Below are 27,267 nucleotides of genomic sequence, written 5' to 3'. Positions count from 1 at the left end.
TAGAAACTGGCTTTTGCCGTGACATTTCATTAGATAGAAACATGGAGGGCAGAGGAGAACCAGCACGGAGCGGTGGTAGCTTTGAAGATGTTTTCATTTCTATTTTTTGCGTCTGAGGACATACTCGGGAAGGCGCGCAGGAGAGGGCCCGGCCGGCGGGCGCACGGCTAATCAGCAGTTGTCCCCAGTAATGAAGGGCCTCACTCAGCATAGTCTCCGAGGGACAGAAAATAAATAGTGTCTGTGAGCACACGTGAGACATGCCACCGCAGGTCAAGGTCACTGGATCCTCCCACAGAGGTGCCCAGGCATTTCCATGTGAGGCATCAGGGCCAGATGAGCCCCAGCACAGTCTGGGGGTGTCAAGCACCGGCCAGAATGCCCGGTGCTGCTCAGATCTGCCACTTACTAGCCGGGTGACCTTGAACGAGGCTCTCAACCTCTCAGAGCAGCCGTGGGCTTGTCTATAAAATGTGGGGGTTAAATGAGTTGATATATGTCAGGCGCTTGGGCCCACTGCTGGCCCCCAATAAATGCTATGTTCGCACAGCTGTGGTTGTTACCAGGAAAACCTCATCACCCCTTACTTTAGGAAGACCTTTCTGGCTCCTGTTTGTACTTTCAGACTAAACAGCTCCTCAGGGCACAGAGCCCCACCTGCTTTGGATCCAGGGACACGTGGTACCCCCTGGGTCCTCGCCATGCAGCCTCAGCCAGGCCGGGCAGATGGTGCCCCCAGTGAGGTCATCCCTGGTCCCGTGATGCCTGGAGACAGGGCCAAAAGCGTGTCCCGGAGCACCCTGTGTGAGGCTGAGCTTTGTAAGAGGGATGGGGGGGGGGGTGGACAAACACACCAAGTGGATAGAAGGATTTTAGACAAGCACAGAATTTTTATAAACAAGAAAATGACAGTTTATGTAGGCGCGCAGACAAAAGCCCTCACGGCTACATGGAGGACAGGGGTGTTCTTTGCAGAAGGGGGATCAAGGTTCTTCGGTGAGTGGCTCCATTTCTGTTTATGATTCTGTTTTATAAGCATGAATTACTTATATTCTGATAAAAAGCAAAAAAAACCACACCACATTCACCTTTTGGCAAAACACCCCGGTAAGCATGTCCTTTTCAAGCAAGGCTGGCCCCACTGTGTGCTGCTGCTCTGTTCACAGACCCCGAGGGGCCTGCCGTCCCGGGAGTGGCTGGCGGGACAGGTGGCCACGACATGCGAAGGTGTGATCAGCCACAGAGACAGGTGGTTTAGGGTGAGGTGTGTGCAGGGGATTCTTACTGGCAGGAGCACCAGGGCTGTCACTGAAGCCATGGCCAGTGGGGCCCCCTGGATGAGAAAGGAGAGCACACAGGAAGGAAATGAATGAGACCATGGGCCGGGGCTTGCTGATGGCTGATGAGCAGCCTACAGGTACACACTGGAGCGGAGCGCCACAGGGGGCCCCCCCAGGTCCTGGCCCACTGCCTGCCACACATGCGTCTCTAAGATGCAATGAGTAAGGGGTGACGTGTTGAAACCCTGCAGAGAGCTGTGATTGCTTGTGGATTTTATGTCCACCCTGTTCCAAAAGGGATTTGGGGCAGCAGAGATGTGAGGAACACTACAGTGCGTGACAGCCTCATGCGCCCCAGAAAGCCTAACTTCCAAAAAGCATTGTACTCAGGAAGGCCTGGAGCCATGTCAGAAGATAAAAATGAAGGCTCTTTAGATAAAGGGGCAGCCAGACAGTTCTGCATCTATTGAGGTTAGCAAAATAGCTTCAGTATCTCTCTATTGTCATTAGAAGAAGCGAATGCAAATACCCAACGTGGAGCCCCCAAGCCATGCCCCCTTACTTAGATAAAATGATTATGCTTGACAAGGTAGTCTCCAGCTGGAGCCTGGCAGACCCTGTCACAAAATCCCCATTTTCTAGCAGAAAGATCTGAACAACACCGATGTCCAGAAACAGCCAGGGCAGGCAGAATGAGCTGGTGAAAGAGAGTTCGAAACAACAGGCAGGGAGATTCTGCTTGGTCCATGACAGAACACTGCACGCTGGAGGGGCAGGCAAGGGGAAACCCTGAATGTCAGTCTTTACACAGGAGAGAGGAACGGGATGGAAAAGCAGGACTCGGTGGCCAGGCGGTATCTACCATCCCCCCGGCCTCCCAAAGCTCAGAGAGTGTGGGGGGCCAGGGAGGTGCGGCTCACGGGAAGGCTCACACACATCAGGTCCATCTGGGAGCAGGAAAGGGCACTCATCCCCAAGAGTTCCCGGCGCAGCTCCCCCGTCCCGCTGCTGCAGGGTTAGGCTGGAAGCCACACCAAGCTCGTGGTGCTGCAGGCACAAACGCAGTTCCCTGCAAACTTAGAACATCCGCCTTTGTCGTAAGAACAGAGAGGGTGTGGTACACAGGCGATTGTCATGTCTTTTCAAGGACATTAGGACCCTCTGCTCTCTGGAGTCTCCAACTAACTCTAGGACAGAGGCACGAGAGAGGGAGCGCATGAGAGAGGGCGCGCGCCAGGGCCGCGGATACATCACTGACGACACCATTCTCTGCAGAGGAAAAATGAGAGACCAGGGCTGTTCCGGTGGTGAGAGAGGCCACCTGGGCATGCGAACCCAGGGAGTCCTCAGGTGTGGCCTCACCTGTTCTGGGAGCAGGTCCCCAGGGCGCAGGGGGAAGCCACATCCTGACTGTGAGTTCAGGACCCGCCACCCACACTTGAATCCCTCAGTCCAAGAGAAAGAGCAGAGTCACGTCTATAATGGCAGAGAGCATTTGTAATTAAAGAGCCCTGTGATTTTCTTTTTCTCCATCGGCTTACTGTTTGGAGCACATTTTCTAGGAAGTCATGAAGTGTCGATTTATCAGCAATATCAAAGGGACAAAGAAATCCAAACCCCTCAGGCCAGTGATTTGAAGATTTGTTCAAGGTGAAAAAAAAAAAAACAATACAAAATGAGATAAGATGTTGCAACAGGGGTGCAGATTTGCTGTGTTTATTTAGAAGAATCTGGTTTAAAAAGTGCAAGGGGACTAAGGACTAAATATGACTCAGATTATTTGTATCTTAATTTAGATACTTATCCCACCTTTTCCAGATCTTGCTTTTAAAAATTATTTATAAAATCTTTCTCTGTTAAGTGAAAACATGCATTTGCATTTAATGTGGTAGAGAGAATAACGGTCTCACAAAAATGCCCAGGCCCTGATCCCAGGAAGCTTCAACATTACCTCACACAAGGCAAAGGGGAATTGAGGTTGAAGGTTGCTAATGAGCAACTTTGAGGCAGGAGAGCTGATCCTGGATTAGCCAGGTGGGCCCAAAGAAATCACAACAGTCCTGGGCCTCCCTGGTGGCACAAGGGGTTAAGCACCGCACTATGAAGCAATCCACAGCCTCTACAGCACGAGTTTGATCCCCAGCTGGCCAGAGAGAAACCCACATGGCGTAGCAGACCTCTCCTGTCTCGCCCACTGCTCCCCTCAGCAGTGTATTTCAGTAGATCTGCCTGTTCTGTTCCCCACTCTGTCTCTGTGAGTCCTCTCATGCCCTGTACCTCTGGCCTGTACCCCAGTTCTTGTATGCATAAAGAAAGAAATCACAACGGTCTTGACAGGTGGCAGACGGAGGAGGTGGGAGAGTCCACCTCAGAGCAGAGCATTGTGAGAAAGACAGAGCTGACTGAAGACGGGCGGGGCCCTGAGCCGGGAAATGCACTCAGGTCTTGGGGCTCGAACAGGCAGGAAAAGATATTCCCCCCTAGACCCTCTAGAAAGGAACGCAACCTGCCCACACCTTGATTCTAGCTCAGTGACACCTGTTGGCCTTCCAACACTTCCAGAATGGTAAGATAAAACCTTGGTGTTGGTTTAAGCCACCAAGGTGGTAGTCCATTGTAGGAACAAGCAGGAAAGAGCACTGTAGGGTAAATAATTGTCAGGCTTTTCTGCCCTCCCACCATTAGGATTGATGATGGATCCCTGCGGTCCTGAATGCATGCCTGATGGCGGGCACCTGGAGTGGGGTGTGGACATGGGTGGGTGGATACACCTGGGCTAAGATTGGGCTTATAAGGGCAGCGTCACGGGGACGCCAGCAGAGCAAAAGAGAGAGCAGAAGGAAGAGAACAGAACCAGCAGAGAAGCAGAGACCATGCGAGAACGCCAGAGAGCCCAGAAAGAGTAAAGACTTGCTGGGGGCTGGGAGGCCTGCCAGCCTCCTGGTCCCCCAGGCACCCCTGCCTGCCATGTACCTGGTAAATCCCCAAAAATGCCTGAAAAAGCCACCAAGAGCTCCAGGACTCCTCCTTTACCCGTCTGCTGGGATCATAGAGAACCTGCTCTGTGCCTTCCTCCCGCTACAAGCACTTAATTTCTATACGTCTGCTCAGTCATGAGACTAGCACCTAAAAGACAACTCAGTTTGCAGAAAGGAAGGTAAGAAATGGACTCGGACGGCGCCCCTGTTGGCAGCAGGCGTCATGCACCCCTGGCAGGATGTGCACCGAGTCCATCCTGAGGCGTGGGTGGTGCTGACGGTGCTTAGGGTGCTGCTGCAGGCCTTGGCCGGTACAGTGGGTAGCCTGGTGTGAGCCAGCTTTGTCTCCAGTGCTTTCTGTTCTAGGGAGGAGCCTTCCTTTCTGCTCATGCCCACAGTGCTGCCCTGTCCACGGTGCTACGTGTGGCCACATCCCCTCCAGCTTCTCTCCCAGGTCAGCAACCACCAGCTTCCGAGGTGGTGGGGTAAGAGATGTGGGTGGAGGTGGGAGGGGGTTTCTCCCCAAAGCTCTGGCCCTTCTATGGCCCCAGTCTCTGCACCATCCAACAACGGGGCATCAAGAAAGAGGTTCAGCGTACTTTGTCCGTGCCGGAGGGCGGAGGTGAATGAGGGGGACCTGCCCCCCTCACCTGGTGGCCAAGCGGGCTCCCTACTCTGCACGAACTTGTGGGGAAGGAGTGGGCATGGCTCAGGGGAGGGAGGGCCGCTTTTCCACTGAACAGTGAGATGAAGAAGCCTCTTCTCCCAGGCGGAGGGAGGTGGGCTGGCGGCTGTGTGTGCTCAGGCGGCGCCCAGGGCTGGGCCAGCCTCCTGGCTCTCAGGAACACACCTGGGATTAGCCTGAATCTGGAGCCAGCTTTGGGGGTGGTCCAGATGTGGGTCGTTAATGATGCAACTGGGCGAAGGCCTTTCCCACCATAAGGATAGGATCCGGTTAATTAAGAGCAGTGCTTCGTGCTTAAAAGGCACAGATTCAGTCCCATCCATTAGTCTCTTCAGTTAAGATTGCTTTTAAATCAAAGCTGCCAAGCTAGGGCTGCAGGAAGCATCTATTATTAACAGACAGCGAGAGAAGAGGGTGCCTAAATGGCGGGCTCGCCAATCACCGCGCTGGGAGGCGGGTCTGGGAGCTCATTCAGACATGTCTGCTGAGCAATAAATAAAGTTTATAGCCGCTTTCTGTGCATAAAAGGCATTATTGATGCCGTGCTGAGGGCTGTGTGTGTGCCATGCCCAGGCATGTGCACATGTGCCCCCAGGCCCGAGGTGGCCCCTGGAGATCTGTGGGCAGGACAGTGGGCCAGGCAGGCACAAGAGGACAGAAGCAGGCCAGCCCCGGCTGAGCAGCTGGGGAGAACTCGGGGGCCAGGGCAGTGGGCAGATCAGGAGGAGGGCGAGCCAGCCCCCACCAGGGACTCAGAAGGAGGGGACGTGGTCACTGCCCTGGGACATGGTCAGTCTGGCCAGGGAGGTACAGATGAGAATCCTGCGCAACATGGACATGTCGGAGCAGAGAGGCCTGGTCACCTCCTTGTGTGGGCTGCGCCTGGCCTGAGCGGGCTCCAGGCGGGTGAAGGCAGGGAGACATGCCCCTTGCTGTCTCAGGGCCTGGCTGGCGAGGGGAGGCAGAGATGAGTACAGCCCCAGGCTGCACGTCAGGAGAGAGACTGGCTGCCCTCGAGTCTGTGACTCTGGGCGCTGGTGTGGGGCAGACAAAGGGGCAATGAAAGGAGATGGGGGTCAAGAGGTTGGTTTCAGGGAAAAGGTGAACTTGAGTGAAGACGTGAGGGTTGGTAGGCGTGGAGGGGTGAAAGTCCTTCCTCCGGGCCGGAGGGGGTGACACAGGGGTCATCCCTGGCCGAGGGCCTCACTGGTCAGAGGCGGAACGTGGTCAAGAGAGGTGACATTTTGGAAGAGCCTCGATCAGTGAGACTGAGGGCTGGGAGCCGGTCAAAGCCCCGAGCCACCGCCGGGGGAGGGAGGAGCCAGTAGGCTCTGTGACCGTCTTGCTTGCTGGGAACTGACAGGCTGAAGAGCCGCATCCTGAAGGTTTGGCTCTGGGCTGTTTATTCTTGCAGTCCAAACTCCTGCACCGCCTCTGTGTTCTGGGGAGAGGGGCGGGCGAGCAAACCAACCCTGGCCGTGTGTCCACCTCGCCTGCCTCTCCAGGGCGATCCTTGGACCAGCTGCAGCGGCAGGTTACGTAACGATGCTGCCAAGAGGCCTGGCCAGTACTTCCTCGTGAGAAAAGGCTGCTGCAGCACAAAGTCTATATGAGAGGAATGAGGGGTCTGGAGGGGGGTGGAGGGGGGAGGTAGCGTGACAGCATCTGGGAGGGGCTGCCCAGTCTCTGGGGGATAGAAGGGCCTCTTTGGAGGGGAAGTTCTCAGCACATGCAGTTTCCACACCACCTGGGTGCTCCTGCCCCCCGACGGTCAGCCCTGGCAGGCTGTGACTGCAGGCGGTCACCTCCCCGGTCCTGCTGACTCCCATCCAGCCTAATTAGCTAAGCAGACGTGTTCCCTTTGCTTTCCCAATTATTAACCCGTGGTTAACAGTCTGTAGCTCAATGGTTGTCATTTGTAGTTGCAAAATTACAGGCAACTTTTACAGGCCTCGCTTTTATTAACATTCACTTTGCAATCACTAGGCAAGGATTGAAATAGAGCATCACACTGAACTGCAACCAAAGATTCACAACTCGGGTAGATGTCACAACGATGTAATAGAGTGGCATGTTTTTCCTGTTTTTTGCACTATAATATTTACTTTCATTTTTTAAAAAGTCATGGCATAATATATTCAGAGTTTGAGAAAAGAAACATTTTATTATCTATATTTTCTGGCTATTACTAGGATCATTCCATGATTATTTCTGAAAATAACTGTCATAGAAAGGAGGGCGAGGGTCTGGTGTCACTCTTCTAAGTGGCCCTCGCGACTGAACAAACCCCTTCAACAGGCAGTGAGTTTCAATCAGCCACAGATCTGCAAGAAAGTCGGGATTTCCTCCCTGTTAATGTTCTCCTTTCTTAAACACTCCTTCAGGCAGCAGCTGCTGTGACAGTGAGTTCTAGAATGTAAAGCTCACGGATGTAAAGGTTTGTGATGATGTCTCAGAGGCAGGATGAGAAATCCAAGCAGGCGCTAGAGAGGGTCATGCTCCTGGCAAACCAGAGGCCACCCCTGGCAGTGGCGCCCCTGTGCCTTCTCCACAGCCATGTCCTACCTCCTGGTCTTCCAGTGGGGGAGCCCCACAGCCATGACAAAACAAAATTAAGGGAGTTTGGAGTGAGTCCATGCTAGAAAAACTTCTGAACAGTGTTCACATTTTTAGCAGGGATTTGAGGCAGGTGTCAAGAGCCTAACGCTGAAAATTAAAACATCCAGGGGGTAGTGGAAAGAACGCAGGCTCTGAACCTAAAGATCTGGGCTCAAATTCTGGTTCTTCAATTCACTGGCTGTGTGATCTTGGGCAACTGACTCAACCATTCTGAGTCCCGGTTTCCTTATTTGTGACATGGGACTATAATGCCACCTCCAAGGCTATCCTGAATCAAAACTGTGTTTGAGCCTTGATTGCCTGGTACCATCTCAGTTCCCCCTTCTTTAGCTTTTAAACAACAACATAAAACCCCCAGGCCCAAAGCATCCTGGGGTTTATGCAGCCTATCTCACAATTGCCTTGGAGGTGAGACACAGAAACTCCTCTGTGGATGCAAATGTGTCAAACTTTATCCAGGAAGGAATTTGGCTTGTCAGAGTGGATACTGCGGGGGCTGAACAGCCAGGCCTGGCTACCTTGGGAGCCTGTGCTCAAAGCAGCAAACAACAGCCAGATAATCCTGGCATTTTAAACAAATATGTGCCAAATGTGGGTAACGAAGAATAAATCATTAGAACACTATATGATGGTGAAAATGGCCATCACTTGGGGAAAGACTACTCCAAGAAAGTAGAGGCAAGAAAAGGGTGCACCCTAGATTCTTAGTGACATCATTCAAGTGACTGGATCTAGCTGTACTTGAAGTCAGATCCATTTCTGACTTTTTTTCAAATCCAGAAACTAATGAACTATCTTTTGTGTATAGCCCAGTCTCTTTGTGCTTCTATTGTTTGGAGCAGAAAGACAAATACACACTGGCCTAACTATGAAATCTTTTACTGTCTATTTGTGCCCACCTCACCGGAAGTAACTTTTCCTTGTCTTTACAGTGGGCATAATCACAAACTCCCCAGGCATTGAGCCTGCCCCACGTAAGGTGCATAAATAAAGCTGGGTTGAAAATAAATATGAAATTTCATGAAATAGAAAATGACCAGGTTGTTACCTAGGAAAATACCCTTACCAGGGATTTATCCATTCCAAAAAATGTTGTTGAGTGTTAAGCATAATGCAGGCCAGTGACTCTTAAGTTTGTGCATTAGAATTCTCTTGGTGCTTTAAAAATATACTACTGATGTCTGGGTCCACCGAGGGATTAGGATTCAATGGACCTGTGGGTTTTTAAAGCTCCTCAGGTGATTCTAATGTGTAGTCAGTTGGACAACCAGGGTGCAGATGCTGGGGCCATAGTGTGAATGACACAGACATGGTCCTTCCCTGAAGAAGCAGGTCAATAATCAAGACAGACAAGTGTCAGAGCAAAGGTCAGTGGTCTCAGGAAGGTAACACGGGCACTTGTGTTATCTGGGGGGCTGGAGAAAACATCCTGGGGAAAGTGATATTTAAGCTGACATCTGAAGTGCGAGTATAAGGAAGCAAGGCAGAAAGGAGGGGCAGGGCAGGAAAGAACATTGCAAGCAGAGGGGAGAGCAGAAGAAAAGTTTCCAAGACAAGAAACTACAGAGAGCTTTCAAGGAACTAAAAGATGTCCCTTAAGTCTCCCTTGAAAGGAGGGAAGCAGCAGTGCCAGATTTATGAAGCCACTGGAATTGGGGATTTATTTGTTACTACAGCTTTACGCTAACCTTACTGACCAATGAAAGTGATTATAGTAGAAAGATAGAGGGCAGAGCCCAGCCTGGATTCAGCTGAGGGGGGTGGCTGATTGCGAGGTCTTGGAGGTTGTAAAAGTGTCAGTGATGCTGTCTGGGAAAAGAAGGGCTGGGGGGTTGGCTGAAGGGGGCGATAGTTTTAAGGAGGGGACTCATTTAAACCTAAATGCTGACAGAAAGGAGTCAGGAGAGAAGGAGAGGACAGAAACAGGAAAAGTGGAAAAAAAAATAAAGCTAAGCAAGCCTCCTGAATGGAGGGGAGAGGTGGAAGCTTGGAATTCAAGGCATGGGGTAGAGGAGGGCCTGGCCTTAACAGAGCAAGAGCTTCAGGGAGCTGCACACGGTGTACTCTGGCCCGGCACAGAATATGCTGAATTAGCACTGAGGCTCCAGGGGCCACACGCACACAGATCTGGGTCTGCTGAGCAAAGCACCTTGACCCCTGGGGGTCTGGACTCTTACCTCCTTCATAAAGGGCGTAATACAAACTGAGTCCCCAAATCCCAATTACGCCAGCTCCCAGCACACAACATTTAAGGACCATTTGTCCAAAACAGAAAAAAATTAAAATTGTCCAATCATACTGGCTCTATTTCCAGCATCCCAAGGGAGAGCTCAGGGGTGGCCTGGCACCCCTCCCCCAGGTTTTCACATAGCAAGTTTTCAAATCTATGAGAAAAGTTGCAGCAGTAATATAATCAAACCTACATATCCTCCTCCTAGATTTACCGATTGTTAATATTTGTTCTCCTCGTCACTCTCTGTACATTTATAATTATGTAATGTATACAATTTAATTTAAAATGAGATTTCATAAAAAATCCAGGAAGGCATAAAGAAGCAGGACTTTCCTATAATCCTACCCCTGGAGACGTCACCACTGTATTTCCTTTTTGGTATTTTTTTCTGTGCATTTTTAAACATAGTCCAGACTATATTGAATCTACAATATAGTCTGTTCCGTGCTCTTTACTTGGAAATGTTTTCTCAAATCACCGAAAATTCCACAGAATCATTTTCTAATCACTACAACCATTCCAATAACCATTTCCCAGAGATTGGGCTGCAGAGACTTCCTATTATAAACAACACTTGGATGGACATCCTTTTGATGTTTCTGATTATTTCCTCAGGGCAGAATTCTACAAGTGAAATCCTAGGTCAAAGGGCAGCAACATTTTCAAGCATCAACATACATTCTGCCAAACTACTTCCTGGGAATTTGCCCAAATGGGGGAGGGAGCCTGAGGTCAGGACCTGGGGACTCTGGAGGGGAGATCCCTTCACAAACCTGGCTTACAGTGGAAACCCAGGAGAGGGAGCAAGGAGACCCCACCCTGCAGGGCCCCCGTCTGCACCCCTCTCCCCTCCCTGCCCCCCCCACTGCATGAGTCAACAAGTGCACACACATGTAGTCACGTCCAACACAGGAGACAAGGGGAAGGGAGAGGAAGAGGCAGGGAACGGGGCTGAAGCCAAAACTAAATCTGATCACTGCTCATTGATGGTCTATGGCCTCCTGCTCCCAGATTCAGGCTAAGGAGATGCAGGAGGGAAGGAAGAGCATCGCCCCAGAGCTGCCCACCCATTACCTAAGAAAGCAGCGGATCATCTGCCGGGGCTGCTCTGCCGGGACCGGTGGACAAAGCCTGGCCTCAGCTTTGGAGATGAAAGGCCCGTTCCCTGCCCTGCAGGCGGTGCTGTCACTTCATGGAGGTGGTTTTCATAAGCAACTCCTGGTTGATACCCTGATTCCCAGCAGGTGGGCTGAGTGGGGCCTGCAGGGGGTGATGGGTGCACCCAGGTGTACTTGGGTGATAGAATGGACACTAGGGGCCCCCGGGCCCCCAGGGGCAGCACGGTGGGGAGCAGCCATGACATCACAGTCACCTCAGGAGAAAAGCTGGGTTTGTGAAGTCATGGAGTTCCGGGGTCTTGCTCCCCTGGCTCTGCTGGATTTTGGTCTCTTTTTACCTTCAAAGAGGAGGTGATGGGTGAGCAGAAATGGAGTGGCAGCGTGGAGGAGGCTGGGACGCATGCCCATCGCTCTCCAATCCTGGCCCCCGACTCTGTGGCCTCTGCAGACTACCAGGAGCTGAGCAGGGAGGCCCTGGAGCCACAAGTGACTTACACCCCCAGGGGCGCTGCCTGCATGAGACTCTGTAGGCGGGGCGGTGTCCTGGCCTGGGGAGCTGCTTTGTCGCTTTCCCCAGGGATCTGCCAGGGCCTGTCTCCCCCAGGTGAAGCAAAACTACGGTTGGATTCCAAGGGAGACGGGCTTGGTGAAGGGCTTGTGACATCCAGAGAATGTACTCAAGGATCTTTTATTTTTAAATCCAAACACTCAGCTAGCACTTGCTACATTGTAAGGCTTTGTCCTAAGCATTATACAAAATTAGTTTCATTCTCCCCACCACCCTGTTAAGCAGGTATTAGTGTTATTCCAATTTCACAGATAACTTGTCCCACAGAGACACCACGGTATTTCCACCCAGGTCAGGACAAACCTGGGATTTGAACACAGTTCCCTGGCTCCAGGGTGTTGTCCTGAAACCTCATGGCCACATCAGTGAAGCTCTAGGTCAAACTGTCTCAAGGCAGATAACCCTCCTGGAGGTAAGAGATGAGTTCTTCTCCCCACACTGGTTTGTATTCTTCAAGAAGGGAGCCATTACTAAAACATTACAGTGGGCTGGTCAAGGTGGGTCAAGGTCCCTTGCAAGGGTGAAACTGGCTGAGCCAATGCACAACTGTAGTCTTACCGTCTGCTTCAGGGGTGAGAAAAGACTTCAATGAGAAAGACTGGTCACCTCTTTCAGGAGGAACCCAGAACCACAAGGAGCCCCAAGGGCTGGCTGGCCTACAGGTAAACCCAGGATGGCCACGGAAGGGTCACTGTTTCCTAGTTGTTCTGGGGAGCCATCCTAGCCTGGCCTGAGTTCCCGGTGGGATCCAGTCCCAACAGCCTCACCTTTGAACTGGGTTCTTATTCCATTTTCAGCAAAAACCCCTAAGTCAGCATAGAAGACAACTAATGGTGGAGGAAGGCTTCAGGTAAAGTCTGCTCTAGGCATCCTTTCTTTTAAGAGAAACTTTATGTCAAGATCCCTCAACGTAGTAACATAAACCTTCACTATATGTGTACAAACACTGTGTGTGTGTGTGTGTGTTTCCCTAGCTAGACTCTTGAGTTTATCAAGGACAGGACTGAGTGGTTCCCAAGTAGCTGGGTGCCCAGCACAGAGCAGGCATTCAATTGGACATGCTCAACGTTTTTGGACTTTAAGGCATTATTTGTTTGGACACTTTGGGAATTGTGATAAAAATGTCCCTAGCTAGAACATGGCAACCTTCTTAAGAGCAAAACATATGGCCTTGGGAATGCGTCACAGAGTTGGCCACTAGACAGAGTCAGAGAGGGGACTTGATCAGTCTGAAATATATATTGAGGGTCACGGGCTCAACTGAAATACCCCAAAGACACACCATACCCCCTCCCCCAGGGCCTCAAAACCCCCACTTCAGGAAGTTCTTCCTGCTGTCTAGCTTCAATTGCTCCAGATGGGGCTTAAACTGGACAAACATCCCAGAAACATATTACAGAGCTTTGAAGCTTCTAAATTAGTCACCTACACTTGAAAACAGGGATATTTAACTGAAATACAGTATCTGATTTCTCTTGAAAGGCTGGGATCATCTAGTCACACTGGGCCTGCACTCCCACTGGGTCTCCTGGGTGGGCATCTGGTGCTCTTTTGGGCTCTTTGTGCATAGTCCCTGGGGCTAGGCAGTGAGGTGTTGTCACCCATTTACTAAGCAATCCCCCAGTTTTCCCTCCAGACGGGGTGACCCCTCCTCCAGGGCATGCTGGCCTGACAGGCTGAGGCCAGGAAGGGCCCGTTCCACGCCCCCAGCCACAGGCGCAAGGAGAATGCTAAGCAGCCACCACGCTCCTGCTGGTTGTCTAGGACACGTCCCAAAATGGCTGCCAGGACTTCGGATCTCGGTTTGGAGATTTTTTTCTGCAAGGGATGTTGTCGGCTGCCCATTCCAGAAGAGAAAATTTCCCACGGCCTGCTTTGCGCTGCCTCTCAGCGAGTGAGAAGTGACCCTAATTTATGTGCAGAACCAAACAGAGAAGCACATAAACGTCCTTCCCAGGTCTTTCATTATAAATCCTACTACAAAGACCACTGAAGGGGCAGCACGCTAAACTTTCATTTACCAGCCTGGAAGGGGAGGAAGGGGTGAAAGTCTCTGCCATCAGATTTCTCTGTCATTCCTTATAGACCGTAATGGCTGTGTAACAGTTGTACAGAGATGCATACATTTACCACCTGCTGGCCTCTTCGCTGTTCATTAGGAAGCTGGTTGTTATTAAGTACCCAGGCGTGCCAGGTGCTAAACAGCTGACGCTGGGCAGCTCAGGAGAGTCAGCTGTTAATAGGACGGCTGCAGCTGGATTCTGCAGTGTCGCCCCAATGCCTCAGGATCTGTGGGCTAGGGGGTGACTGGGGAGTTGTGTCTGTGGGATTCCAGGCACTGGAAGCATTTGGAGGTGACGGGGTCAGTGTGGGCACTCCATCCTTGCCAAGGCGCCCCTGGAGGGTGGGAGGACCAGGAGGCAGAGCTGAACCACCAAGTGGACATGGCATTGGAGTGGCCACAGCTTGGGGACAGGAGGCCCTTTGAGGGAATACTGCCCAGACTAGAACATGCTCGAGGCCGGGGGGCTGCCGTGCTGCCAAGTGTGACCCCTAGGAGCTGAAGGATTAAGTGAAGGTCATCCTGCCGCTCTGGGCCTCAGTTTCTCCAGGTAGAATAAAAGGGAGGGGCGAGCATGCTCTCCAGTCTCCATGGGACCAGGAACACAAGTTGGCCCTTACCATTACCATCATCACCGCCAACTCCAGCCAGGCAGCTGGCCCACAGGTTCAAGTGCCAGGCAGGTGACAGGTCTGCAGAGGGCTTGGGGAAAAGCTAACTTCATCCCCCAAATAAAACCCCAAAAGGAACCTGAGGCCCCTGTGCTGTACCACCCAGTGTATTGCAGGCGCAGGCAGAGTCCAGGAAGAACTTTCCCCAAACCTGTGTTCTCTGCCTGCAGCTCTTTTGGAAGGTTCCCTTGTATAAGGAAGCCAGATGCCCAGGCAAGCCCACAAAGATCTTGTCAAGAGCGTGTGTCTGAGTCAGACCTTTGCCCAGGTCCACACTTAGCCCCTTAAACCTGTCTGAGCCATGGCCCCATCTGCAACAGGCTTTGATGACAAGGCCCCTGTACCCAGGGCACAGAAGTGACCAGTGTGTCCTGGGTTGTCCCAAGGGGGACTGAGGAGCTACCTGCCATGGGGTGTCCCTGAGCTGCTAATTCAGCTCTCTGCTTTGCTCATGCCAGCGCCCTGCTTTATCACAGTCCTGAGAGGTGCTGTTATTCCATTTTTCAGCTGAGGAGCCAAACTCAGAGAGCTCAAGCTACTTACCCGAGCTGACACGGCGAGGAAGGGGCAGCTGTGAGTCAACTCAGCCGGCCCTCCTCCAGAGGCTGGGCTCTTCCCCCCACATTTCACCCACTCCCAGGAAGGCGGGAAGGTGTGGGCAAAGTGCATCTCAAGTCTGTTTCTTTGGTAAGTCACGATAATGATAAAATGATCCTTGCGGGAGACCCAGTGGCTAAGAATAGGCCCGGCAGGTACAGGGGAAGGGCCATTGCGGAGCCCCTTAGCAGCCTTTGTGCTAATAGTGGGATGGGCTGACTTCAGAAAGCAAAGGAAGGGGCCTCAGGAGACAGTAGGGAGGAAATGGTTGAAGTGGGCAGAACAACGATGGACGCCAGGCCAGGCCACTCCAGGCTCTCCTGGGCCCCACGGGAGGGCTGGGCGGGCTGGGCAGGCTCAGTTTCTGCCATTCTTTCCCGCACGCGCTTCTGTGACTGGCAACTGCTTCATCTCCGTGGGCAAGGAGAACCTCATTATCCTAATTGACGCTTCCCAGGAATAAATGTCGCTTCTATTATTCAGGCAGACTGAGGGAAGAGCGAATGGTGGCTGGTTGCTCAGCGAGGGGAAGGCTGTTCCTCTAGGGACACCCCGGCCCCCCATCACAGACACTCTCTAGGAAAATTAGTGCTGGTTTTAGGGCAGGACGTAAGCCCCTCCCTTCAGAAACAGCCAAGAAGGTCCAGCCTGGGTGCTTTAGTGAAAGGGAACTTACCTTGACTCGAGGTCATTCTTTGAGGGATTTTAGTTTTGCTTTTTGTTTTATTTTTCTCTGGGAGGACAAGTCCTAGCATTAGCCAACTTGCCCGGGGGAACTGCCTGTCTCTCAATGGGTCTGGATCCTCCGAGGCCAGCACACGTTTGCAAAGCAAAAACCATTTATCGAAACCAGTGAAGAAAGCGGTCCCTGGGAGACCTCAGCAGAGGTTTCCATGCTACGGAAGAAAGTGGGAATGTTCTGGAAAACTCTTGCAAATGGATGCACCCATAAACCAGGCCATGTGTTCCAGTGACTGGCCTCCATCACCTGATAGGTTTTACTTTCCATTTTTGGGGGGTCTCAGATATTGTTGCCTCCTGGCCAGGCCTCCACCACGGGTTGGTCCCACTGACCAGGTGGTTCTGGGGCCCCCTCCTGGTGCCCCAGCCATTGGAGGGAGGGGATGTGTGGCCCATGAGGGTTCTACAAGGGGTCTCTGTGTGTGACTCTGGGGAGGTCACTTTACCTCTCTGGGCTGTCACCCCATTTTTTCAAGTGGCTCTGGTATCCATTAAAATGTCCCTACCTCTTGTGCTGGCACCTCTGGTTTTTCTCAGCATAACCTCAGCAAGTAGGGAGGTGTCGGGAGAGGGGGAGAGGCAGAAGGTGGTGATTCATCCCAAGGATGTCACACATTTGGGGGCTGCTCCCAACACTTCCATCTTTCTCTTCTGGCCACTCTCTTCCCTCCCAACCCTATCAGATGGTTAATGAGGCCACCACTGGCCGCCACAGGGAAGTCTGGTGACTGTCAGCGAGACAGAGGAGGAGCTTGGGCAGGCAGCTGCTGGGGGTTCTCCCACCTCTAGGTCCTGTGATTTCAGGGTCCTAGAGGACAAGCAGAGCTACCCTGTGCTGAAGGGCAGTAGAGATGCTTGGGCCTGGGGTCATGCTACATTCTGACTCTGGCTGTGTCCCTCAGTCCTCTGGAGAGTCCTTGGGGCACGGGCAACCGAAATGTAAGCGCTGCCCTCGGAGGACCGGTGAGGACATCTCACCTGTCTGTGTGGAAAGAGAAGACTAGAAATGTCCTGCTGCTTCTCTGGGCATGGGGAGCACCCCCAATGAGCAGGGTCCAGGGTGCTGCAGCCTTCAAGGAATGTGGGGAGGGGCTGAACAGGAGGGTGGGGATTCTGAAAGAATTCTGTGGACCCTGCCCCACAGAAGTTACTCCACACAGGCCCTGGCCTCAAGGCAGGCTCAGGCAGACAGGCTCTCGCCCTCACTCCACCTCTGAGGTTCTGGAATGGCAGCTTCCATCCAAACAGGAAGTGCCCCCAAGCCTGCCGAGGCAGGGAGGATGAAATGAGGTCATTTGTATGAAAGCACTAAGAGAAAAAATAGCAGCAGTTGGTTTCGATAGAAGAGGACTGGGCAGTCAGATCCTGCAGTGACGCATCACCCAGCTTGGCCCTGGGAACTTGTCCATGGGATCTCACTGGGAATGCAGGTTACCCTGGGGACCAGGTGGCCCTGGGGTTGGTCTGTCATAAGCCATGGTAAGGATTAGCCACTTAAATAGCACCTGCTCCCCCTTGTTTCTCTCTCTGTCTCCTCTACTTCCAAGGGAGTGTTCTCTGTTCTCAGTTACACACACACACACACACACACACACACACACACACACACACACAAATGTTCCTGCTAAGTTCTTTTCCTAGAGCTCATCTGGAAGGTTCCTGTCTAGGGCAGGGAAGTGCCCATCTGTAAAATGAGAGGGTGAGGCCAGAGCCTCCCCATCAGGGTGTCACCCATGCCAGCACCACCGGGGGCCTTTTAAAGAACACTTTTTCCAGGTATTTTATTCCTTTTGAAGTGATTGGGGATCTGAGAATATATATAAATGAACTTTAAAAAAAAGGTAATATATACACATGGGAAATTAAATAATTAAAAATAGTAACGAGAGTGAAATGGGGTCTCCATTGTGAACCCACATCCTCTGCCCCTTCTGCCGCAAGGCTACTTACTGTCTTTCCTCCCAGAGAGAGGCTTGTGTGGACTCATACAGTGCACCCTTCCTCCTGCACCTGAGGGACCCAAAGCCCCTCAGCACTCAACATGGGGTGCCAGCCTGGTATGGACCCACGACATCTCCAGGGACCACCCCTGAACCAGCCCCTGCGATTATTTCCTAACAGATGACCCCCCAGGGGCTCCCCACCCCCATGTCTTGTGCACATAGAAAGGGTAGATTCCCAGAAGCACATGCATGTGATGGGTGGTGGGGTGTGGGAGGCACCTGTGGGGGCGCACCCCGCCCCTCACAGCACACCTGGCCACTTCCCGTTACCGCCCTCTGGATCTTTGCCATGGGGGGCCCAGCGTCCTCTCACTGTGCCTTTATCCACAGCCCTTTGATTGTGGGCCAGGTCGAACATCTTTGTATGTTCAGTCTGCCCCCCGCCCCCGCCCTTTTCCTTTGTTCCTGAAAACTACACGTTTTTTTTCTTATCCCAGGTGGGTATTCTGAGAACACACTGACTGTTCTGGCCCCTCAAAGCTGGAGCACTGGGGATTCTGTGAGCATCAGTAAACATCTGAGGGAGGGTCCCGGGACCGTCTGGCAGTGCAAGCCCACCGGCCGCCTGTGCCTGGCCACGCCTTGCTCCCTCTGGGTGGGACAACGGGCCCTGTTTGTCCTTAACACTTGCACCTTGTCCCACTCCCTGCAGCGTGATGTGACAGGAAGTGTTGGGGACATCTTGCAGCCACTGCCACCAAAGACTCCTCCTGGGGATCCAGAGCTGGGAAGCTGCTACACCCCCTCCCCGCCTCCATCTGTCTCATTCAGCACAAAGAAAGGGTGCACGGTTCCCAGGGGCGGCTCAGCTATCGGCAGTGCACCCAAGGATCATCGGGTAATGGCGAGATTTCACGTGAGTTCTCTGAAACGGTCTGTAACTCTGCCTAGATGTACTGGATTAATGGCTAACTCCTCTACCCTTGCCCAGAGCTTCTGTTTTATAGGAAGTGCTCAAATGACTGTTGAAAGAATAAATCATTAACACCTGTCCAATGGCCCCCCTCCTTTATCCAGAGAATAGTTAGGTCAAGTTCAAGTTGGTTCAGTTGAACTGTGCTTTTAAAGACTGGAAGCATGAGGAAGTCCACTTCCTCACAACCTGAACCAGTTTTCTTGCAAATTTCAAAAGCCTCTTTCTTTGGCCCTGGGAAGTAGATTTGCCAGACGAAAAATACAGGCTGTGCAGTAAAATCAGAATTTTGGATAAATAACAGATAATGTTGTGAGTAAAAGTATATGTCAAAGATGGCGTGAGACATACTTACTGTATCAGTTTCCTGTGGCTGCTGGCTCAAGTTCAAACTCAGTGTGATGGATGGAGCCCCCTTTCAGGGTTGGCTGGGCCAGGCTGCCTCTGGAAGCTCTGGGGGAAAATCCTTTGCTTGTCTCTTCCAGCAGCTGTGGTATCTGCTTTCCTCCAGCCTCTGCCACCTCTGACATGGCCTTCTCACCCACTGAATGAATTCTCCTTACATTTAGTAATGTTTTACCTTTTGTTATGGACAATAATAATTTAAATGGCCACAGATTTTGCTGATAAGGCCCCTGCACCCAGGGGCACAGCATGTCCTGGGTTGACCCAAGAGGGACTGAGGAGCTGCCTGCCACGGGGTGTTCCTGAGCTGCTAACTCAGCCTCCAGGGCTGTGGGCATAGGCACCTAATCTATGGGAGCTAAGCAAGTCTGTGGTGCTGAGACCCTTAAGGGGGTCCCCTGTTTCAGTTGGGGATGTTTTAAAGAATTTTCTTGAATAACTCCTCACCCAGAATATAACTGATAGGCTGATTGATCCTGTTCTCTCCTCTGCTCCAAGAAAACCCAACAAAACAGAAACTAGGGTGGCATCTCACATATGGTATGTTGGCTTTGTAGCTGAAAATTAAAAAAAAAAAGAGTTGGGGAGAAGGTGGGAGGCGAGAACAGAACTGAGAAGAGCCTCTTGTCTTAGTGAGATGGAAGGGTGGCTGCGGAAAATGTGTTCCACACCATAAAAGTGTCCAGCGAGGTCCCGTAGTCCTGAGTCATGTGGTAGCACAACCCCAGCCACATCTGGGGGAGCCCCTCCCACTCTGTGGCTGTCACTCATCTTTTTTCTGGTCCCAGAGGGTGAGCCACTTTGGGGCAGGCTGGGGGAAATAAAGTGACCTGTCAGGGAAGGAGGACCTAGCTGTCCCCTCAGAGGGCTGGGTGACCCAGGCTCAGCTCTGTCCCCTCCCCTCCCACTGTGACGCTTGCCCCCAAGGCAGGCGCTTGCTTTGACCTGCCTGGCCCAGGAACACTGCCCACTTTGAGTTAAATTTCCCCCTGTCCACACTGCCTGGGATTCTGAAGGTCCTCGCCCCGGAGGCTACTCCCAGGCTCCCCTCGGCACATTCTCGCGCCTTCGGTCACAAGTATCCTCGTGGAAGTGTGGCGGGTGTGAACATTTTTTTGTGCTTTGCATGAGCTAGAAGAAAAATGAGCTTCTCTACTTGATAAGTGGGGACCTGCCCACGACACTAAATTTGGTTCTGCTGTCACCAGCAGCGTGCAGCGGCAGCCCAGTTTAGAGACTGGCTTTTGGTTTAAAATACTTTCTCCAGGAAGGCTCATGTTACCTCTGACCCATTCACAGAGGCTGGAGGACACAGCTCCTCCGGTCACTAGCACTACAGAGCGTCCCTGGGTGTGGGAAGTGGAGCTGAAGGCGAGGCACTGAGGGTGGGAGGCAGAGGCACAAAAATGGGGAGAAGCAAGATCTGGCTCCCTCCCCAGCTGGGGAATCTCAGCCTCAGTGAATCCCTGCCCGCTCAGGGAGGAAGGGTTAACTTAGGCAATGCTTTTTAATAAAACAAAGGCAAACTGCTACTTCTATTATTACTAACATCTTCATAAAGGAAAACTAATTAGGACCAGTAGGGAGGATGCTGGATTCAAGTAGGGCAAAGTAACAATTATAAAATGTTTGAAAGGACCTGTCATCTCTGAATTTGTCAAGTCTCCAGAGCGACAGAACTGCGTACTAGTAGGTGGAGAACTTTTTATTTAAACAGGTAAAGTTCCTCTGACATCAGCCTGTTTGATTTATGAGCATCCAGCTGCATAAATCAAGAGTGATTATTTTGAGCTGCGTATGTGCCCATTTCTGGGAACCTGGCGAGACACCCAGGGGAGCGGGCGAGCCACATAAGACATGAGCCTTGCCCTCCGGGGCCGCCCAGCCTGTGGGAGATGGAACCTGCTCGCACAGCAAGGCAAGAGGGAAAACAATTAAGCATTAACCACTGGGACACTGATGTCTGGTGAGAGATGAACTGTGCAGAGGCCTGTTGACTGCAGAACCTGGGGCCGCTTTAGAGAGGAGAGACCTGGGGGAAGTTCAGGGTGACAAACGGGCAGGGGGAGGGTTCGAGGGGCGAGCCAGAGGCAGAACATGAAGTCTTTCTGAGCAGAGAGAGGCTGGTCAGCAGTAGGACTGGACCAGTTGGACTGGACAGGGAGCCCCAGCTGGGGCCTGGGGACCTGGGCAGGCAGTGAGAGGTGGGCTTGGACTCCATCTGGACTCCTGCTTGGGCAGGGACAAGCAGATGACAGGCTGCCCCTGGAAGAATCTGGCAAAGATCTGCAAAATTGGATGTGAAATTAGGGACTGAGATTGGGGATGGTTCACTCTTGTTTCCCTAACGATTTGAGGACGCGGTGCTAAGGTCTAGTGTCCTTGGCACTGGAGAGGATGAGACTGGCAAGGAGGGGGCAGATCTGGGAGACGTCTGGGAGGAAGAAACTGATGGCTAAGTCTGTTCTAATCTGGGGGTAAAGAGAAGAGTTTAAAGCCCTAAGGTTACAACGTGGGGACTGGACAATGGCAGGTTTCAGTGGCCAAGGTGGAGGGACTGGGGTGTAATGAGGATGGCTCTGGGGGGAGCAGGGTAACCAATCGATGATGTGGGGTCACTACACTGCAGAGCAGTCTGGCTGCCACCATGCCCACACAGGAGAAATCCTCCACTCACCGGGCAATGACCAGAGATCGCAGGCCCAATTCCAGCGCAATTCAAATTCCAAGTGTAAGCGGTTCAATTACTGAGTCTTCCTCATGCCTCCCGCCACCAAACAGCCATCAGAATATTATAGCAGCAAAGTTACCTCCAGCTTTTAATCACACTTGCCTCCATCAATTCCATCACTGATTGGCAGAGAGAGCTACCCTGGGCAGAGTTAGAATATGAGATTCTGTTTCAAGTCCCTCTCTGAGTAGGAGGAAACTGAACCCCCCCTTCACCCCCCCCCAGCAGAACAGCTCCCGGAAATTCCATCCAAAGGTCAAGATGGGAGCCCAGGAAGTTCCAGCCCCACTGCGAAGCCAGCACTGGAAGGGGCAGGATGGCACTTGGGGTTATTCTAGGGGTACCCCACCCACTGTCCCGCACTTGGCTTTGGGCTCCCTTCTCTGCAAAGAAGGGGACCATAGGAACAGCATAGGCCAGACTGTGGCTGCCTGCCCTTCCATTCCAGGCCCAGTCTGGCCATCCCCGTGTGGCTGGTTCAGGGGATACAGTGTGTGTGTGTGTGTGTGGGGGGGGTGGGAACGCATTGTAGCCGTGGGGCACACAGTGTGTCAGCTGTACTGCTTCAGGCATCAGGCTTTGCTCAGCCCACGAGAGACTTCCATCAGACTCCCAACTGAGGTTCCTGGGAGGATCCCCCCTCCCTGCAGCCCATGTCTACTGAGCAGCTCAAAGGAACTCACATAGATTGTTTTTATTTCAGTTCTATGATGACCCTGTGAGAAGAGAGACCACATGATGTTCCCTTCCAAGGTGAGGGAGTGCATAATCCCCACTTACAGATGGAAAAATGGAAGGATAGGAAATCTTCACCTTTGCTACACATCACGTAATCAGGAAATAGAAGGTTGCATTTCAATTTAGGCCTTGGCAAGCCCTAGCAGGGGGTGATAACAGACCCACAAAATGAGGGGATAGCTAACTTCCGGGATGCAGTCTTGCTGGAAAATACATAAGATCTTTTCATAGATTTGTTTTAGTTGGCCCTGATGGTTAACTTGTTACATGAACCCTCCCACTTAAATACATTTTTTTCCCTGCATTTCCCATCAGACATCAAATATTGGTTGTAAATTATTTTTAGTGACATTAAAAGGGATTTATTTCAATTTTTTCAATCGGTATTAACACTCCACAGGGAGCAGAGCACAGCCATCAGTCACTGCTAAGAAGGAAGGGACTTCTGACTAGAGCAGGAAGGCCTGGACCCAGTGGGGAGAAGCCAGGGCGTGTTATCCTGGGATTAGCCCTGGGGAGAAGAGCAAACCGGTTTATAAAAGGCTCAGGTGAGTTTGAATGATCGCTCCATTATTCAAGCAGATTTAGGGATGTTCTGGGAAATCCTTGGTCTCTAAGCTGCTTGCAGAGACAGCAGAGGCAGAAGCGGAACTGCCCGCCATGGGGTGGGGTCTGAGGAACATTTCCACTCTCAGGGCAAAGACAAGATTAATGTGGGTGGCACCGGGCTGGCGAGTCTTCCAAACAGCTCTCCCGGTGGTTCTTGGCAATGGGCAGCTTTGAAAGGCACAGGTCGTATGAATCTACACCATGGTTCTTACCAGTGCAGGGGAGCTGGCTGCAGACAGCTGTTGTATTAGTGTATATGATCTTTGTCGTATACACCTATATGTTGATTAAGTTCTGGTACATTATCAATACCAGAGCTGAAATAGCTATTGAGGTTTCAACAAACCCAATATAAAAAATCCAGACATAAATAAGGTTGTGAATATTCACATTTAATATGCACATGTATATACACACACACACACACACACACAGCCAGACACACACAGCCAGACAACCAGATTCTTTGAATTGTAAACTTCCCTTGGGCATTTAAGCATTTGGCTTTAGATTATTAATCATCAATAAGTCTTGGGGGGGGGTAGGCCATAGGAGGAGGGGGTGAGGTAAGACAATCGTTTAGTGTCACTGACCAATTAAGGTTAGAAATAAGCACCTTTGAAATGACCTATAAATCAATGGCAGCCCTGGACTTGATCCAGGACAACTCTGTCCACAGATAATTTAGGACACTGGCTCGACACGGGAGAAGGGCTGTCCTTTACCCGGGGGACGGCACAGCTCCAGGGTTCCACGGACTGGCCTCCCCAGCACTTCCTTCCTGGCATTCTGTGTGGGCTGTAGAGCACTTGACCGACAATTATGGACCCGGGGGTCTTCTAATGCCCCTGTGTCTGGGGAGGGAGACACAAGGATGAAAGTGCATCCCTGGACTTGGGTAGGACAACTGCAGACCAGGCCCCAAGACCTCATCCAGCCTTTCTGGGAAAATACAAAACTGGGCCGCAGGCTGGAAGGAGAACAAGAGATAATTTATGTTCCTGTTCTCTTTGATGCCTGGTTTAGCAGTGGGGTGGACAGGACCAGAGGGAGGGTCTTATGTGCAACATCACTATCAATGGCTTCAGATTTTATTCTAATCTGCTGATTTAACATGGTCTTTTTATTTTTTTTAAGATTTATTTATTTATTTATACAAGCACTGGGTACAGTGAGAAGCGCGGGAGGGTGAGAGAATTCACCAGAGCCAGAGCGGGGAGCAGAGCAGGCAGAAGGACCGAAGTACACTGCTGAGGGGAGCAGCGGGCGGCGAGAGAGGTCTGCGCACCATGTGGGACCCTCCGCCAGTGGCCGGGGAGCAGCCGGGGATCGCACCAGCGCTGCAGAGGCTGTGGGCAGCTTCACAACCCAGCGCTCAACCGCTGTGCCACCGGGGAGGCCCTAACATGGTCTTTTAATTGTTGGACCTTGATCTAGAACTCCTTCACTAAGGAAGTTAATCTAGTAAAGGGAATTTTAATTTCTTTTAAGTCTTATAGGGAGAATTTCACAAAGCCCCCTACAGATGGGATTCTATGTGAGTGAATTCAAAGTGTTGTATTAGTCCTGGAAGGCAGGCAGAGGCGGGGCGGGGCGGCCATGCCCCCCATTTATTTAGTTATTTATTCAAATTTTATTTATTCATTTTTTAATATATTTTTTACATCATTCTTCTTTTTTTTTACAATGTATAGTCATCTCAGCTACAGTGCCCGTGAACGTCCCAGCACCAAGTCGCCCATGTACCATCACCATAGTCTGTTGTGCTCTCCCCACCCATTTTGATCCTACTCCCCTCTCCGCTCCTGCAGAATGTCTCTGGTTTATAGTTGCTTGTTGATTTTGATTTTCACTTTATTATAATAACTTTTTTTCCCTGATCCTTATTTGGATCCTCTACATTCCATGCCTCCCATTTAATTCAAACACAAGTCTCCAGGGTAGGTCTCTTCTGACACTAGGGAAGAAGCAGAAATGAAAGACTGTCAACATTCAAGGCTGGGGTTCACGGGACCTGATGGCCATACCCAGGGCCCTTCCAATACAGCCGACCTTCTAGATCTATCTACACGATCATCATGTAATTCAGATAAGGTGCAAGCTGATGAAAGACCCGTGCTCAAAACAAGCTCAACTCTTAAAATCAAGAATTGATTTTAAGAAAATCAAGTTGTGGGCCTCCCCGGTGGCGCAGCGGTTGAGCGCTGGGTTGCGAAGCTGCCTGCAACCTCTGCAGCCGGTTCAATCCCCGGCTGCTCCCCGGCCACCGGAGGAGGGTCCCACATGGCGCGCAGACCTCTCCTGCCGCCCGCTGCTCCCCTCAGCAGTGTCCTTCGGTCCTTCTGCCTGCTCTGCTCCCCGCTCTGGCTCTGGTGAATTCTCTCACCCTCCCGCGCTTCTGACTGTACCCAGTGCATGTATAAACCAAACAAACAAATAATAAATAAATAAATAAGACATGCCTCTAGAAAATTAAAAAAAAAAAAAGAAAATCAAGTTGAACGCTTGGTAAAGACTTCATAAAGGTGAGTAATACCTTATTGTCCAATGGAATATTAAAGACCATGGAAAAAATAATAACTCTCTAGGGATTCTGCATTCAGATACGCCACAGTGTAAGCCCTTGTTCCCAGGAACTAAAACCGGAAGTCCTAAGACAATGCATTTTGAGTGTGGCTTAGACAAAAAAGAAAAGGGATTCTAAACGGCTCATCCAAACATGAAGAAAAGGCCTGGACCCTACAGCAAAATGGAGGAATAAGTGTACACCTTTCTGGCTTAAGGTAAAGTAAAGTGTTTAAAATATATTATCACTTATGATGATTTTCTGATTTCATGACCCTTTAAAAATGGATGCACTATAACTCAGTCTTCAATTCATGGATAAGATTTCTTACACTGAACTTCTGCATTTAGATATGACTGTACTTATCAGATCCTTGAAGTCCCCTTGACTTGGAACGCAATGAGTTTGAACATTTTTCTACTTAACTCTCAAAAATGTCCACACACAGCCTGCTTGCCAGCTCCCAACACCAACACTCTGCTAAGCGACTTCATTTGTAAAATCTCTCCTCTGCTGTCTTCTGATACTTCCATTATTTCTCAATCTCACCAGCTCTGGCTTTTCATTCAAAGGATAAACTAATAAGATCTCGGAACCGGAAATGGACATGCTAAGCCAGATGCTAGGAGGGAGGGGGTTCAGCTGAGGCTGGGGTGGAGAGTACATGGGCTATTCCTGGCAGGAGTGGATTTCAGGAAGGAAGAGGACAGAAGCAGGGACAACAGATGACAAGTCGCTCAGCTTGCCTGTGGCAAGAGTTCTGTATGTACAATAAAACATGGGTGTGTGTGATTTTCGGGGGGGGGGGGTCCACTTCCACCCAAACAACAATGACTCATTCCAGAGGAGCTGGGCATCTGTCCACTTCTTGGTCCCAACTCAGTGTCACATGATCTGTTACGATAGATTCTGTCACCAGGGTCAGCAGGCCTTTTGCACATCCATCCAATAACAAGTGTGCATCAGAGACTGGACAGTCACTGTGCACAGGGCCCTGTACTAAGCACTGCATCACCCCTTTTAAAGCCCATTTGCAGCCCTGAGATAAGTACCGCTGCAAATTACAGACAACACAACTTAGATCCCACAGTGAGTGGGGGATCTGGAATTTGCACCCAAGTGGGCTGATCTGCGCCCACACCCTTAAATCATGAGACCAAATCTAAAACTTCTGTCTGCAGGACACTGGTCCGCTCTGGTGACCCGTCAAAGAAAAAGCAGCAGCCGCTCTCAATGCACTCAACAAGCTTCCTTGAACAGCTAAGGCACTAATGACACTCCCTGGGGATCAATGCTATAGTGTCCCTGAGAGGGGCGTGCACAGAGCCTGCCAAAATAGTGACAGCAAAAAAAAAAAAAAAAAAAAAAGAGGATTTACCCAGGAGTCATTCGAGCTTGTATTTTGTGGCAGCCCAGTCTAGCTGCACACCTACAGGAGGTTTCCTCATCAACGAACCAAAGCTCAAAACCACCCTGAGTCACCTAAAATTGCCTGCCATGCTCAAATGGAGACCAATTTGTGCAGGAAAGGAACCTGGCAGAGGTGGCAGGAGCATGGTGCCTGAGACAGGAAAAGAGTTCTGGGCAGCCACCCCTTTGGCATGGTAATAGAGGCGAGACAGGTGTGGCTGGGGTATGTCCCTGGGGAAGGTAGCGTCTCAGCATCTCAGCCTGGGGGAGTGCCAGTGAGTCTGGTGGACGAGGGGCCCTCTGCACCCCAGCATAATGGAATATTTACTGCACAGCCTGG

The 27,267-nt window shown here is 51.2% G+C and overlaps 1 protein-coding gene and 2 long non-coding RNA genes across 9 annotated transcripts in view; 2 read left to right on the top strand and 1 right to left on the bottom strand.

Moving 5' to 3' along the window:
• Window positions 1–11,140, bottom strand: part of MAPT (microtubule associated protein tau) — a 62,479-nt gene extending 51,339 nt beyond the window's left edge. For all 7 annotated transcript variants that reach the window (XM_037493979.2, XM_037493980.2, XM_037493981.2 and 4 more), the window contains exon 1: window positions 10,870–11,140. The gene's annotated coding sequence lies outside the window, so the exon portion shown is untranslated. The remainder of the gene's footprint in view (window positions 1–10,869) is intronic.
• Window positions 11,141–11,688: 548 nt separating this feature from the next.
• Window positions 11,689–12,337, top strand: LOC119232136 (uncharacterized). The gene is made up of 3 exons (XR_005122009.2): window positions 11,689–11,893; window positions 12,052–12,143; window positions 12,279–12,337. It is a non-coding gene; the product is annotated as an uncharacterized LOC119232136 (long non-coding RNA).
• Window positions 12,338–18,212: 5,875 nt separating this feature from the next.
• LOC129144832 (uncharacterized) lies at window positions 18,213–22,885 on the top strand. Its single transcript, XR_008549545.1, has 3 exons — window positions 18,213–18,411; window positions 22,308–22,357; window positions 22,743–22,885. It is a non-coding gene; the product is annotated as an uncharacterized LOC129144832 (long non-coding RNA).
• Window positions 22,886–27,267: the final 4,382 nt, after the last annotated feature.

This window comes from Talpa occidentalis, unplaced genomic scaffold (assembly GCF_014898055.3).
Source record: "Talpa occidentalis isolate TD23 unplaced genomic scaffold, MPIMG_talOcc4v2.1 talOcc4.7, whole genome shotgun sequence".
Lineage (NCBI taxonomy): Eukaryota > Metazoa > Chordata > Mammalia > Eulipotyphla > Talpidae > Talpa > Talpa occidentalis.
Note: the sequence above shows the minus strand (reverse complement) of the source record. Positions and strands in the feature narration are given on the sequence as shown.